Genomic DNA, 11613 nt, shown 5'->3' on the forward strand with positions numbered 1-11613 from the left:
TCAATCTTGATAAATGTATATGATTTAAACCTTTTTCTACCATTATCTTATAAGGCCCGGCCATTTGGGCGGGCCGATTATCTAGTTTCTATTACAGATTCCGGCCGATTATAGTTTCTTTTAAAATCTGTAGTTGGTTACGCTCTTGGATTTATTATTCAATGTTTATATTATATGATTTATTTTTTAAAGCTAATCTGTTATATAATTTAGAAAATTTATGCTTAACATGATATTCACGTTATATTATATGATGTGAGATCGTGTCCTCGTGTGAACTGTTTTGTAAAAAGACACTCGTGTCGAACCCAACTTTTCCTTACAGAATCCCGTACTGTGTCAGTGTCAATGAGACACAAAGTTTGACAAATCAAAAGGATTTTAGCTGCAGGGGAAGGCGAGTCAATGGGCGAAGTTTCCACGCGACTCAACCATTGAAGTCTGCTGGAAGAGTCCCCCATCGAAGCAAAACCCCCTAAACCCTCTTAGGCCAAGCAAATGGATGGAGAAAAGGAGACAGAATACCCAACAGTGCCCGATCTCTGAGCTTCGGTTCTGTCACCCCACCTGGAATCGAAAAGGTATCTGATCATAAGATGGAAATTATGCGGCACCCACTTCTCGATTCGGGCGTTATCCCTTGTTTTTAGGGGCAAATCTCTCTTTTTCCTGTTAGATTTGGTGATTTTAATGAGGCGGCCGTGATTTTTGTGCGATTTCTGCATGTGGGTAATGATCCCATGGAGATTCCTTTGTTGTGAATGAAACGGTGATCTTTTTTTTCCGTATAGAGATATGGGTTTCTATAGAAGATCTCTCCGCAGTAGACAGATAGGGTTTAGGCGTTTCTTTCCATTGCTGCTTTTTTCCCTTTTTGTGGTTGTGGGAGTGGTTACTTTAATAAGAGCAGCTACACTCTCAAAATTCTCTCTTTCGGCTTATGATAATGAGATTGATGATGGGGTTCCTTTGGATGCTGAGGATGAGCTGTTGGATGTTGCAAACAAACCAAAAATCCCGTTTCAAACTGAGTTGTCTTTGTCATTGGAGAAGAGAAACCAGTTACCACCAAGAAACTTGGACCTCTTTCCCACTTTGAAAGAGGACCATGTTAAGATTGTTCTTTATGTTCACAATAGGCCACAATATCTGAGAGTGGTTGTGGATAGCTTGTCTCGTGTGGAGGGGATCAGCGAAACCTTGCTGGTTGTTAGCCACGATGGGTATTTTGAAGAGATGAATTCGATAATCGAGGGAATCAAGTTCTGTCAAGTGAAGCAGATCTTTGCGACTTATTCTCCCCACCTGTTTCCTGATTCGTTTCCGGGTACATCCTCCGGGGACTGCAGGGATAAACAAAACGCGGTGTTTGATAATTGTACCGGGAACCCTGATCAGTATAGAAACCATAGATCGCCTAGAATAGTGTCATTGAAGCATCACTGGTGGTGGATGATGAATACGGTGTGGGATGGTTTGGCGGAAACGAGGAGGCATCAGGGACATATTGTGTTCATTGAGGAAGACCATTATATATTCCCAAACGCTTACCGGAATATTCAGCTCTTAACTGCACTGAAGAAGACCAAGTGTTTGTATTGCTATGCTGCTAACTTGGCACCTTCTGATGTTAAATCAAAAGGAGAAGGATGGAATCGCTTGGTCGCAGAGAAGATTGGAAATGTTGGTTATGCATTTAATAGGACTGTCTGGAGGAAGATTCATGCAAAGGCTTTGGAATTCTGCTCTTTTGATGATTATAACTGGGACATTACAATGTGGGCTTCTATATACCCATCTTTGGGGTCATCTGTTTACACACTAAGAGGGCCTAGAAGGAGTGCTGCTCATTTTGGAAAATGTGGGTTGCATCAGGGACAGGATGAGAATAGAGCTTGCGTCGACAATGGCAGGCTGGATATTGACGTTGAAGAAGCAGATAAGCATCCAAATATTGACACAGAATGGGATGTGCATATATTTGAGCGGCAAGGTGGTTACCAGGCTGGATTTAAAGGCTGGGGAGGCTGGGGTGACAAGAGGGATCGAGAGCTATGCATGAATTTTGCTTCCATGTACCGTGAGTGAGATCCATCTCATGAAACCAAATATTTGAAACATAAAGTTCTGAGGCATCCTATATATGAAACATGATATTAGCTTTTATATCTAAATCATCCATATCCTTGTAACCTTAATTTTGTTTTATTGGCTGAGAGTAACTATTTTGTGTATAAGTAATGCATGTTAACTTGCTTATCTTGGCTATTCTCGGTTGTTAATTAGGATTTTGTTAATCTGGATACTGACAAAATTGCTCGCAGTTGTTGGCTTTTAGATATTCATTCTAGATGCATCCAAAAAGCTAACTAGTGTAGGATCTGTTGACGGGGCATAAGCAGCGAAATATGCATTCAGGATCTCCCTCCCGAACGTCTCCCATGGGATGTCATCCACACCTGCATACTTTACCCATCGCAAGGTGTCTCACCACTTCTTGACATCGCTCTTCAGCCGGTATGTGCCAAAAGCAGTCTGTTCGTCTTCAGACGAGCATAGGCAGAACATGAAAAACTCTCTCTATCTCTTCGACCTAGCTCTCAGCTTTTTCTGGGTCGGCCTTTCCTAAGAAGGTTGGCAGATCCAACCTCATAAACTTCTCGAACATCATTGCGTCGGGGTTCGGAGTAACCTCGAAGTAATGCATGAATAACTTATTAAGTTATTTATCAGTTTTGCATACATGTCCCTATTAAATGTACACAAATATAGTTTTTAATTTTTCTTAAACCTATGGATATTCAAAATGAGCATAAATTTTCGAAATTCAAGTTTGGTTCCTAATTGTAACTTAACACACAATTTGTATTTTGTTACTAGGTTTTACACTTGTTCATCGACCGATATCAAGGATCTTTACCTTTTATCAAAACATTAGTAATCCTCACCTAATACCGGAACATCAATAAAAATTCTCAACCATTGACGTCACTTTTTTTTATACCAAAACTACAGCTGAGTCAACACCACCACTCCCAGGTAAAGTTGTTGGAATCTCCCTAAAACCGTGGCTGGGAGGTGAACTATCATATCAGGTTTAGGGGCACAATCGCACACGGAGTTTTAGTATCCTCACAGTCTCCTATGATCGCTATCCAAGATTCTCATATTGTGAAAGGGATATCAAGGAAGAGATTAATTATGATGTTTGGTTTCTTTTACTTTTTAAACAATTTCAAGTTCTTTACACAAGAATCGTTTTGCAAATCCACATGCAAAACCCATCTCGGGCCCTAGCTTGCTGTATTTTTAACAGTGCAATTAATTTTGAAAAAACTAATAATTTTTAGAAATAAATTTTGCAATGCATAAACTAAATTCAACAATATTGGAGTAACACATGCTCTTGGCCAACATGGCCTACAGTAATTCACATCTGACTACAAACGCATCTTAAAGTGATTTATGCATTTTTTTGCAAAATTTTAGTAAACATGAAACACATTGTTTCAAAACATATCCACAATGAACATTCAATCACACAACATGAATGCACATAAAGCCAATTGCATAAGCATGCGAAAAGATGCTTGCAACATACATTGTCTGCTCCATTTTATGCACAAACACCCAAACATGCACATGATCATATTTATGCAAATATAAAGATAACTTCAGAATTTTCATGATATGTACATTTGCAACATAGTATTTGAATGCATGAACATGCACAATTAAATCACATCAGATATATCACCCTGCGATCCACATGAATGCAGGTATGAACATAGCCACACTGCTCAAAAAATAGCATCCAATACATTGCCAATCTGGCCAGAATGCAAACATCCAACATAATCGACAGTCTGATCAGATTGCACATGCTCCAACCGTGGCCAATCTGATCAGATTTCACACACAAACACTGTGACAAATCTGCTCCAGATTGCACATGAGCAACAAGTGGCAAATCTGGTCCAGATTTTAATTACACCAAGCACCATTCGGTAGGTCTGATCTCACTGCATAATTATGCCCAACAACATGCTGTCAACAGCATGTCGTTGTTGCACTAAATTGCGCAGCAACATGCTGTCAACAATATGTTGCTGCCCAAAAAATAAATTCATATTGATGATAGCCAACATAAAAATCAAATTTGATAACACGAGATCAGAGCTGATAACAGTCAACAGTATCACATAAAATCAGCTTTGATGACGGTCAACATAACATCAAAAATCGATTTGATGATAATCAACATAAGAACATCTAAAAACGATTTGATAACAATCAACGTAACATCATCAAAACAGTTTTGATAATAGCATGACAACATAAATTCGGGTTTGATAAACATCCAGAATAACGTGTATTCAAGTCTAATTAGCACCCAAAAATAATGTGTATTCAAGTTTGATCAGCACTCAGAAACAACGTGTATTGAGGTCTGATCTGCACCCAAAAACAGTGTATAATCAAATATGATATCAGCTCAAAAAAAATGAAATCTGATCACAGTTAATAACTTGATATTAGATATGATAACAGTCCAAAAAAATGGCATGTACTCACACTGATAACAGTAAACAAAAATGACATGTATACAAACTGATATCAGTCAACAAAAATGGCATAAAATCATATTTGATGACAGTTGACATGAAATCAAATCTGATAACAGTCAACAACATGACCGAAACATCAGTCCACATATGTAAGTCTGTTAACAGTCATCAAGGCAATGTATAATCAAGTAACAAAAACACAAGTTTGATCACAACCAATATAATCAGTCTGTAAACAGGTTTGATAACATTATAAAAAAATATTTACAGTTGCACCCACACCTAAAAGTGATCTAGCAAAAAAAAATATAACATATGAGCAGATCGTCTGGCCTGATCAGTCTGCCCATAATGCATACAGGGCAGATCTGATCAGACTGCTATTATGATGGAATCTACAATCTTGATTTGGATCAAGTTCGATCCCAAACAACGTATATGCTTATGAACATGAACCCAAAAAAATCAGCATGTGCCCAAAATCAATAGGGCCAAATATATATATATATATACATAATTGGCTATAAAGAGAAATCAACATCAAGTATTTATCTTGATACACAAAATCCAAGAGTAAAATTGATGTTGAACACATGAAAAATCAATGGCTTGCTCACATCAAACCAAAAATACAGGGCAGATCTGATCAGACTGCTATTATGATGGAATCTACAATCTTGATTTGGATCAAGTTCGATCCCAAACAACGTATATCGATATGCTTATGAACATGAACCCAAAAAAATCAGCATGTGCCCAAAATCAATAGGGCCAAATATATATATATATATATATATATATATATATATATACATAATTGGCTATAAAGAGAAATCAACATCAAGTATTTATCTTGATACACAAAATCCAAGAGTAAAATTGATGTTGAACACATGAAAAATCAATGGCTTGCTCACATCAAACCAAAAATACAGGGCAGATCTGATCAGACTGCTATTATGATGGAATCTACAATCTTGATTTGGATCAAGTTCGATCCCAAACAACGTATATCGATATGCTTATGAACATGAACCCAAAAAAATCAGCATGTGCCCAAAATCAATAGGGCCAAATATATATATATATATATATATATATATATATATATATACATAATTGGCTATAAAGAGAAATCAACATCAAGTATTTATCTTGATACACAAAATCCAAGAGTAAAATTGATGTTGAACACATGAAAAATCAATGGCTTGCTCACATCAAACCAAAAATACAGGGCAGATCTGATCAGACTGCTATTATGATGGAATCTACAATCTTGATTTGGATCAAGTTCGATCCCAAACAACGTATATCGATATGCTTATGAACATGAACCCAAAAAAATCAGCATGTGCCCAAAATCAATAGGGCCAAATATATATATATATATATATATATATATATATATATATATATATATACATAATTGGCTATAAAGAGAAATCAACATCAAGTATTTATCTTGATACACAAAATCCAAGAGTAAAATTGATGTTGAACACATGAAAAATCAATGGCTTGCTCACATCAAACCAAAAATACATGGAATCGTGACTTAATGCATATTTTTATACATGTTTTTGAATCAAATTTCCCTTTTCTCATCTAAAATTTCACATGAACCCGATTTAAAACTACTTTTCTCTGTACGAATCTAGAGAGGAACCCGTACCTTAGTTCGGATGTGGAAAAAGATCAGAAATCGATGGTTTATCCGTGAGAAAACTAGTTTTTTCCTCTCCTTCTTCTTCCTTTTGTTTCTCTCTCTCTCTCTCTCTCCCCCAACAAGTTGGGCTCTCTTTCAACTCTCCCTCTCTCTCTAACTCTCTCCCTCTCTCTAGAATCACGATTCTAGAGAGGGGGAGCCCAGCCCTTCTTTTGTATGGTTTCTAGATTTTTTTCTTCTTATTATCCTATCTTTTTATTTATTTTATTTTCTTTAACTAACTCCTTATCTAGAAGGTGACATCCCCTCTAGATAACTCTCTCTATTAGAGAGGTAGAACTCTACCTCTCTCGTACTCCTCTTTATTATTAATTAAACTATTTTATTTTATTATATTATTAAATATAATATATATTATGGAATGTTCTAGAAGGTGTCGCCCCCCTCCGGAAGCCATCTTATGGTAGAGTTTTACTCCAGGTAGAACTCTACCTACCCAATTTAACTTTTAAATTGATTTTAAAGTTTTAAATTGGCCATATTTGGATTTCGGATTCAGATCCAGATCTAAGACCCAAATTCATATCCAAAATTCATATGGACCCCACCTGGACCAGATCCTAGTTAATATGGGTCTTGGATTGAGTCCAAATCCATATCAACTTGGATTAAACAGAGTGGATCTAGTCCAATCCAAATGAGAAAAAGGTAAAAATAGAAACGGGTCATTTTTAAAAAATGTCATTTTCGAGCCAACCGTAACCCGATTTTAGAAAAACAAAGCACCAACGTTCTCAAAATTACAAGATGCTTCTAACGGTATGCTTACCTGAATTTTGCTTGAATTTAACTTGAATTTCGCTCCATTTTCGTTCGAATTTAAAGGTTAAAAACAAAAAATTTCTCAAATATTAATTGTCTCATTTTGGTCTTGTCAGTGGGCTCTGGGCCACGCCCAGACCCAACTGACGTCACCTTTATTTAAAGGTATTTTCCATGATTTTTATCAATCTTATTAAATACTTAGTTAAAAAATTTAAAATTTTCGAAATTAAAAATCATGAAAAAGCATACGATATTATATCCCTACCACCCTTAAAAGAATTTTGTCTACGAAATTAAAAACGTACCGAATAAATGTGGGTAGTGGTTACACATATTAGCCTCGGGCTCCTAGGTGCACTCGTCGAGTCCATGATATTGCCAACACACCTTCACGAACGGGATCGTCCTACTACGTAGTGTCCTCTCTTAGCGATTCACAATCTCCACTGGCCTTTCTTCTGTTGTCAAGTCAGGTTGTACCTCGACTGTTTCATAGTGGATCACGTATGAGGGGTCAGGCATATATTTTCTCAACATCAAGACGTGGAAGACGTTATAAATATGAGAAAACTGAGAAAAAAGCGGCACACAATTAGCTGACTCGTCAACGCGCTCGAGGATCTCGAAAGGTCTAACAAACCAAATACTCAACTTTCCCTTTTTCCCAAACTTCAAAACACTATTCGTAGGCGAGATATGAACAAACATGTGATCGCCCATGACAAAACTAAGCTCCCTACGCCGCTGATCGACGTAGCTCTTCTGCTTGCTTTGCATCGTAACCAAATGATGCCGGATTAACTGCACCTGGTCCGAGTACTACTGGATGACCTCTAGAGACTCCATTGCTCGCACTCCAACCTCATCCCAGCTCACCGGAGATCTACATGGTCTGCCATACAAAGCTTGGTACGGGGTCATACCAATATTGCCATGGTAATTGTTGTTGTACGAAAACTCCTCAAGCTTCACATGCCTATCACACTCCCCTACCCAATCCAACATGCACACTCTAAGTATATCTTTCAGCGTTTGTATCGTGCGCTCTGTCTGCCCGTCAGTCTGTGGGTGAAACACCTTGTTGAACTTCAACGTAGTACCAAGGGCCTTCTGCAACTGACACCAGAATCTAGATGTGAAATGCAGGTCTTGGTTTGACACGATCAAATATGGCACCCTGTGAAGTCGGACAATCTCATCTACATAAAGATCTGCTAAGCTTTTCAGACTCTGACTGACCTTAATAGGCAGAAAATGAGCACTCTTCATCAACCTATCCACAATCACCCAGATGACATCGTGCTGATAACGGGTCTTCGGCAAACCCACAATAAAATCCATCGAGATGTCGTCCCACTTCCACTCTGGAATGTCCAACGATCGAAGAAGTCCAACAGGTCTCTGATGCTCGATCTTCATCTGCTGACATGTGAGACACCGAGACAATATCTCGCTTCTTCCCATTCCACCAATATGTCTGCTTGAAATCCTTGAACATCTTTGGTAGAACCAAGGTGAATAAAATACTTGAACCTGTGGGCTTCACTCATCATCTCCTCCCGTAGTGCCTTCGGAACCCACCATCTGTCTCCAAATATAATGTTTCTATCTTCCTCACGACAGAACTGCCGGTCACTCACGCATAGCCTGTTGAAATCCGGATCGGCCGACTGAAGTTCATCGATACGGTCTATGATCTCAGGCTGCGCTTGCATCTCTGCACAAAGAATACATCCAGAATCGTTTGCAAACGGCTGCCACCTGACAAACTCCTCAATCAAATCCCAATTGCGACCAATCAAGCTGGCTGTTGTGAATGAAGTCTTCCTGCTCAGCGCATCTACCACTATATTCGCCTTACCAAGGTGGTAGGCGATAGTGAACTCATAGTTCTTTAGGAACTCCAACCACCTGCATTGCCTCAAATTCTGATCCTGCTGCGTGAAAATCTACTTAAGGCTCTTGTGATCAGAAAGGACCTCAAATTATTTTTCATACAAGTAGTGACATCAGATCTTCAGCGCAAAGATAACAGCTGCTAACTCCAAGTTATGCGTGGGGTAGTTCTTCTTGTGCACCTTCAGCTACCGAGAAGTGTACGCGATGACCTTTCCGTGCTACATCAAAACACAACCTAGTTCGGTACCCAAAGCATCGTTGTACACTATGAACCCGCTCGTCCCAGAAGGCAAAGACAACACTGGGGCTAAGGTCAACCTCCTCTTCAGCTCCTGGAAGCTCTCTTTGGACTGAGGTGACCAAACAAACTTCACCCCCTTTTGCAAAAGCTGAGTTATATGAGCAACTATCCAAGATAAGTCTTGTATGAATCGACGGTAGTATCCCGCCAATCCTAAGAAACTCCTAATCTCTGAAACCGTCTTCGACTGCTCCCACGACAACACTGCCTCCACCTTGACTGGATCAACCTCAACGCCCTTCTTTGAGATCACGTGACTGAGGAACATCACCTTGTCAAGCCAAAACTCACACTTCGAGAACTTATCTCACAACTTATGTTCTCTCAGTGTCTGAAACACAATCCACAGATGCTATCGGTGCTCCTCCACGCTCTCAGAATAGATCAGATTGTCATCGATAAACACGATGACAAATGGATCCGGTCACAAACTGAAGACTCGATTCATCAAGTTCATAAATGTTGCTGGGGCATTAATGAGTCCAAAAGACATCACCAAGAACTCTTAGTGCACGTATCTGGACCTGAACGCAGTTTTCAGAACATCCTCTGCCTTGATCCGCAACTGATGGTACTCAGAACGAAGATTAATCTTAGAGAAAACCTTTGCCAAGCACAACTGGTCAAACAAATCATCAATCATGGGCAAAAGATACTTTTTTTTCACGGTTACCTGATTTAGCATGCAATAGTCTATGCAGAGTCGCATGGATCATCATTCTTCTTAACAAAAAGAACTGGTGTAGCCCAAGGTAACACACTCGGACTGATGAAACCCTTGTCAATAAGTTTCTATAGCTGCTTCTTCAGCTCAACCAGCTCTACAAGTGCCATGCGATATAGCGCGCGCACCGTGACAGGCACTAGCTCGATCGAAAACTTGATCTCCCTGTGAGACAGTAAACCCGATAAGTCCTCGGAGAAGACATCCAAAAACTCATGAACCACGTTCAATTGCTCCGAGGGTGTCGCCTGACTGTCCATCGCGGACATACTGACCAAGAACACCGTACAACCCTGCTTGTGGTACTTGAAGATTTTCATAGCCGAGACGATCTTCACCTCACTCACAGGCCAGTTGCCTGAAACACCAACACAGACAAGTCGGGGCGCTTCAACATAACCTTCTTCCCCCGACACTGAAGAGTGACATTGTGCTTAGAAAACCAGTCCATACCCAGAATGGCATCATAGAAGGTCATGTCTAGTATGACCAGTTGACTACTTGAACTGCAGAAAGGTACTTTCCCCAACGAGTAGACACACTTATAGGAGACAACGTCGAGTCTTCTCTAGGCTAGATGGAACGAGGTCAAGCAGTCCCGTAAAAGACGACAAAATAAACGAATAGGTAGCACTCGAATCGAACATAACACGAGCAAGATGGTCGGCGACTACGAGTATACCTTCGATCAGATCAGCCTTATCGCCCTGCTCGGTAGCTGTGGTAGCGTAAACTCTCTCGTTCGTCTTTCTTTGCGTCTGCTGTTGTTCGCCCTGAGCCGCCGGCTTGTTCGGACAGTACTGCATTATGTGTTTTGGTTGATGGCACCGGTAATACACCCCCTTGAAGAGAGGGCAATGTCCAATGGGATAACTTTTGTTGCAGCACCTGCAAACAAACTGAGCATTCCCCTGTTGTTGCCTAGGCTGAGGTCGACCCTGCTGAGTCTCCTACTGGTTTCCGTGTTGGGTCCTCTGCCTCTTCGCCTTACCCCTTATGCCTTGCTGTCCACAGGTGGGTTCTTCTTTGCGCCGTCGCTGTTGCTGCTCTCGTTTTCTCCCTTCTTGTGCGATCCACCCTTGAACCACTCCCATTCCTCGTTTAGGATGGATGCAAACTCGATCGCGTCACTGAACGTCATAGGATGACTTGTCATCACACAAACTCAGAGACCATCCTTCAAACCATGAACGTACTTCGCTGCCCTCGCCTTATCGTCAACGAATAGGTTCGAGCAGTAGTGCTCTAAACTTTGGAATTTGGTAGTGTAGTCTACCAAACTCATGTTCTTCTGAACCAACTCGAGGAACTACTACTGCATGCGCTCCTGGGCATAAGCAGAGACATATGCATCTAGGAACTCCTTCTTGAACGTCTTCCAGGGTATGTCCTCCACACCTACGTATTTCACCCGTCGCAGGGCCACCACTTCTTGGCATCGCCCTTCAGCCGGTACGTATCAAAATCAGTCTGCCTGTCCTCAAGCACATGCATGATGAAAAAAACTCTCTCAATCTCCTCGATCCAGCTCTCAGTTGCTTCTGGGTCGGCCTTTCCTGAGAAGGTTGGTGGATTCAACCTCAGGAACTTCTCGAACGTCACTGCGCTAGGGTTCGGAGTAACCTCG

At 40.3% G+C, this 11613-nt stretch overlaps 1 pseudogene across 1 annotated transcript; it reads left to right on the forward strand.

Moving 5' to 3' along the window:
- The first annotated feature begins 526 nt into the window (after positions 1-526).
- Positions 527-2259, forward strand: LOC149838367 (alpha-1,6-mannosyl-glycoprotein 2-beta-N-acetylglucosaminyltransferase pseudogene; annotated as a pseudogene). The gene has a single exon (XR_016432185.1). The product of XR_016432185.1 is annotated as an alpha-1,6-mannosyl-glycoprotein 2-beta-N-acetylglucosaminyltransferase pseudogene (transcript).
- Positions 2260-11613: the final 9354 nt, after the last annotated feature.

Source organism: Nuphar pumila, chromosome 5, assembly GCF_984573655.1.
Source record: "Nuphar pumila chromosome 5, dmNupPumi1.hap1.1, whole genome shotgun sequence".
Classification (NCBI taxonomy): domain Eukaryota; kingdom Viridiplantae; phylum Streptophyta; class Magnoliopsida; order Nymphaeales; family Nymphaeaceae; genus Nuphar; species Nuphar pumila.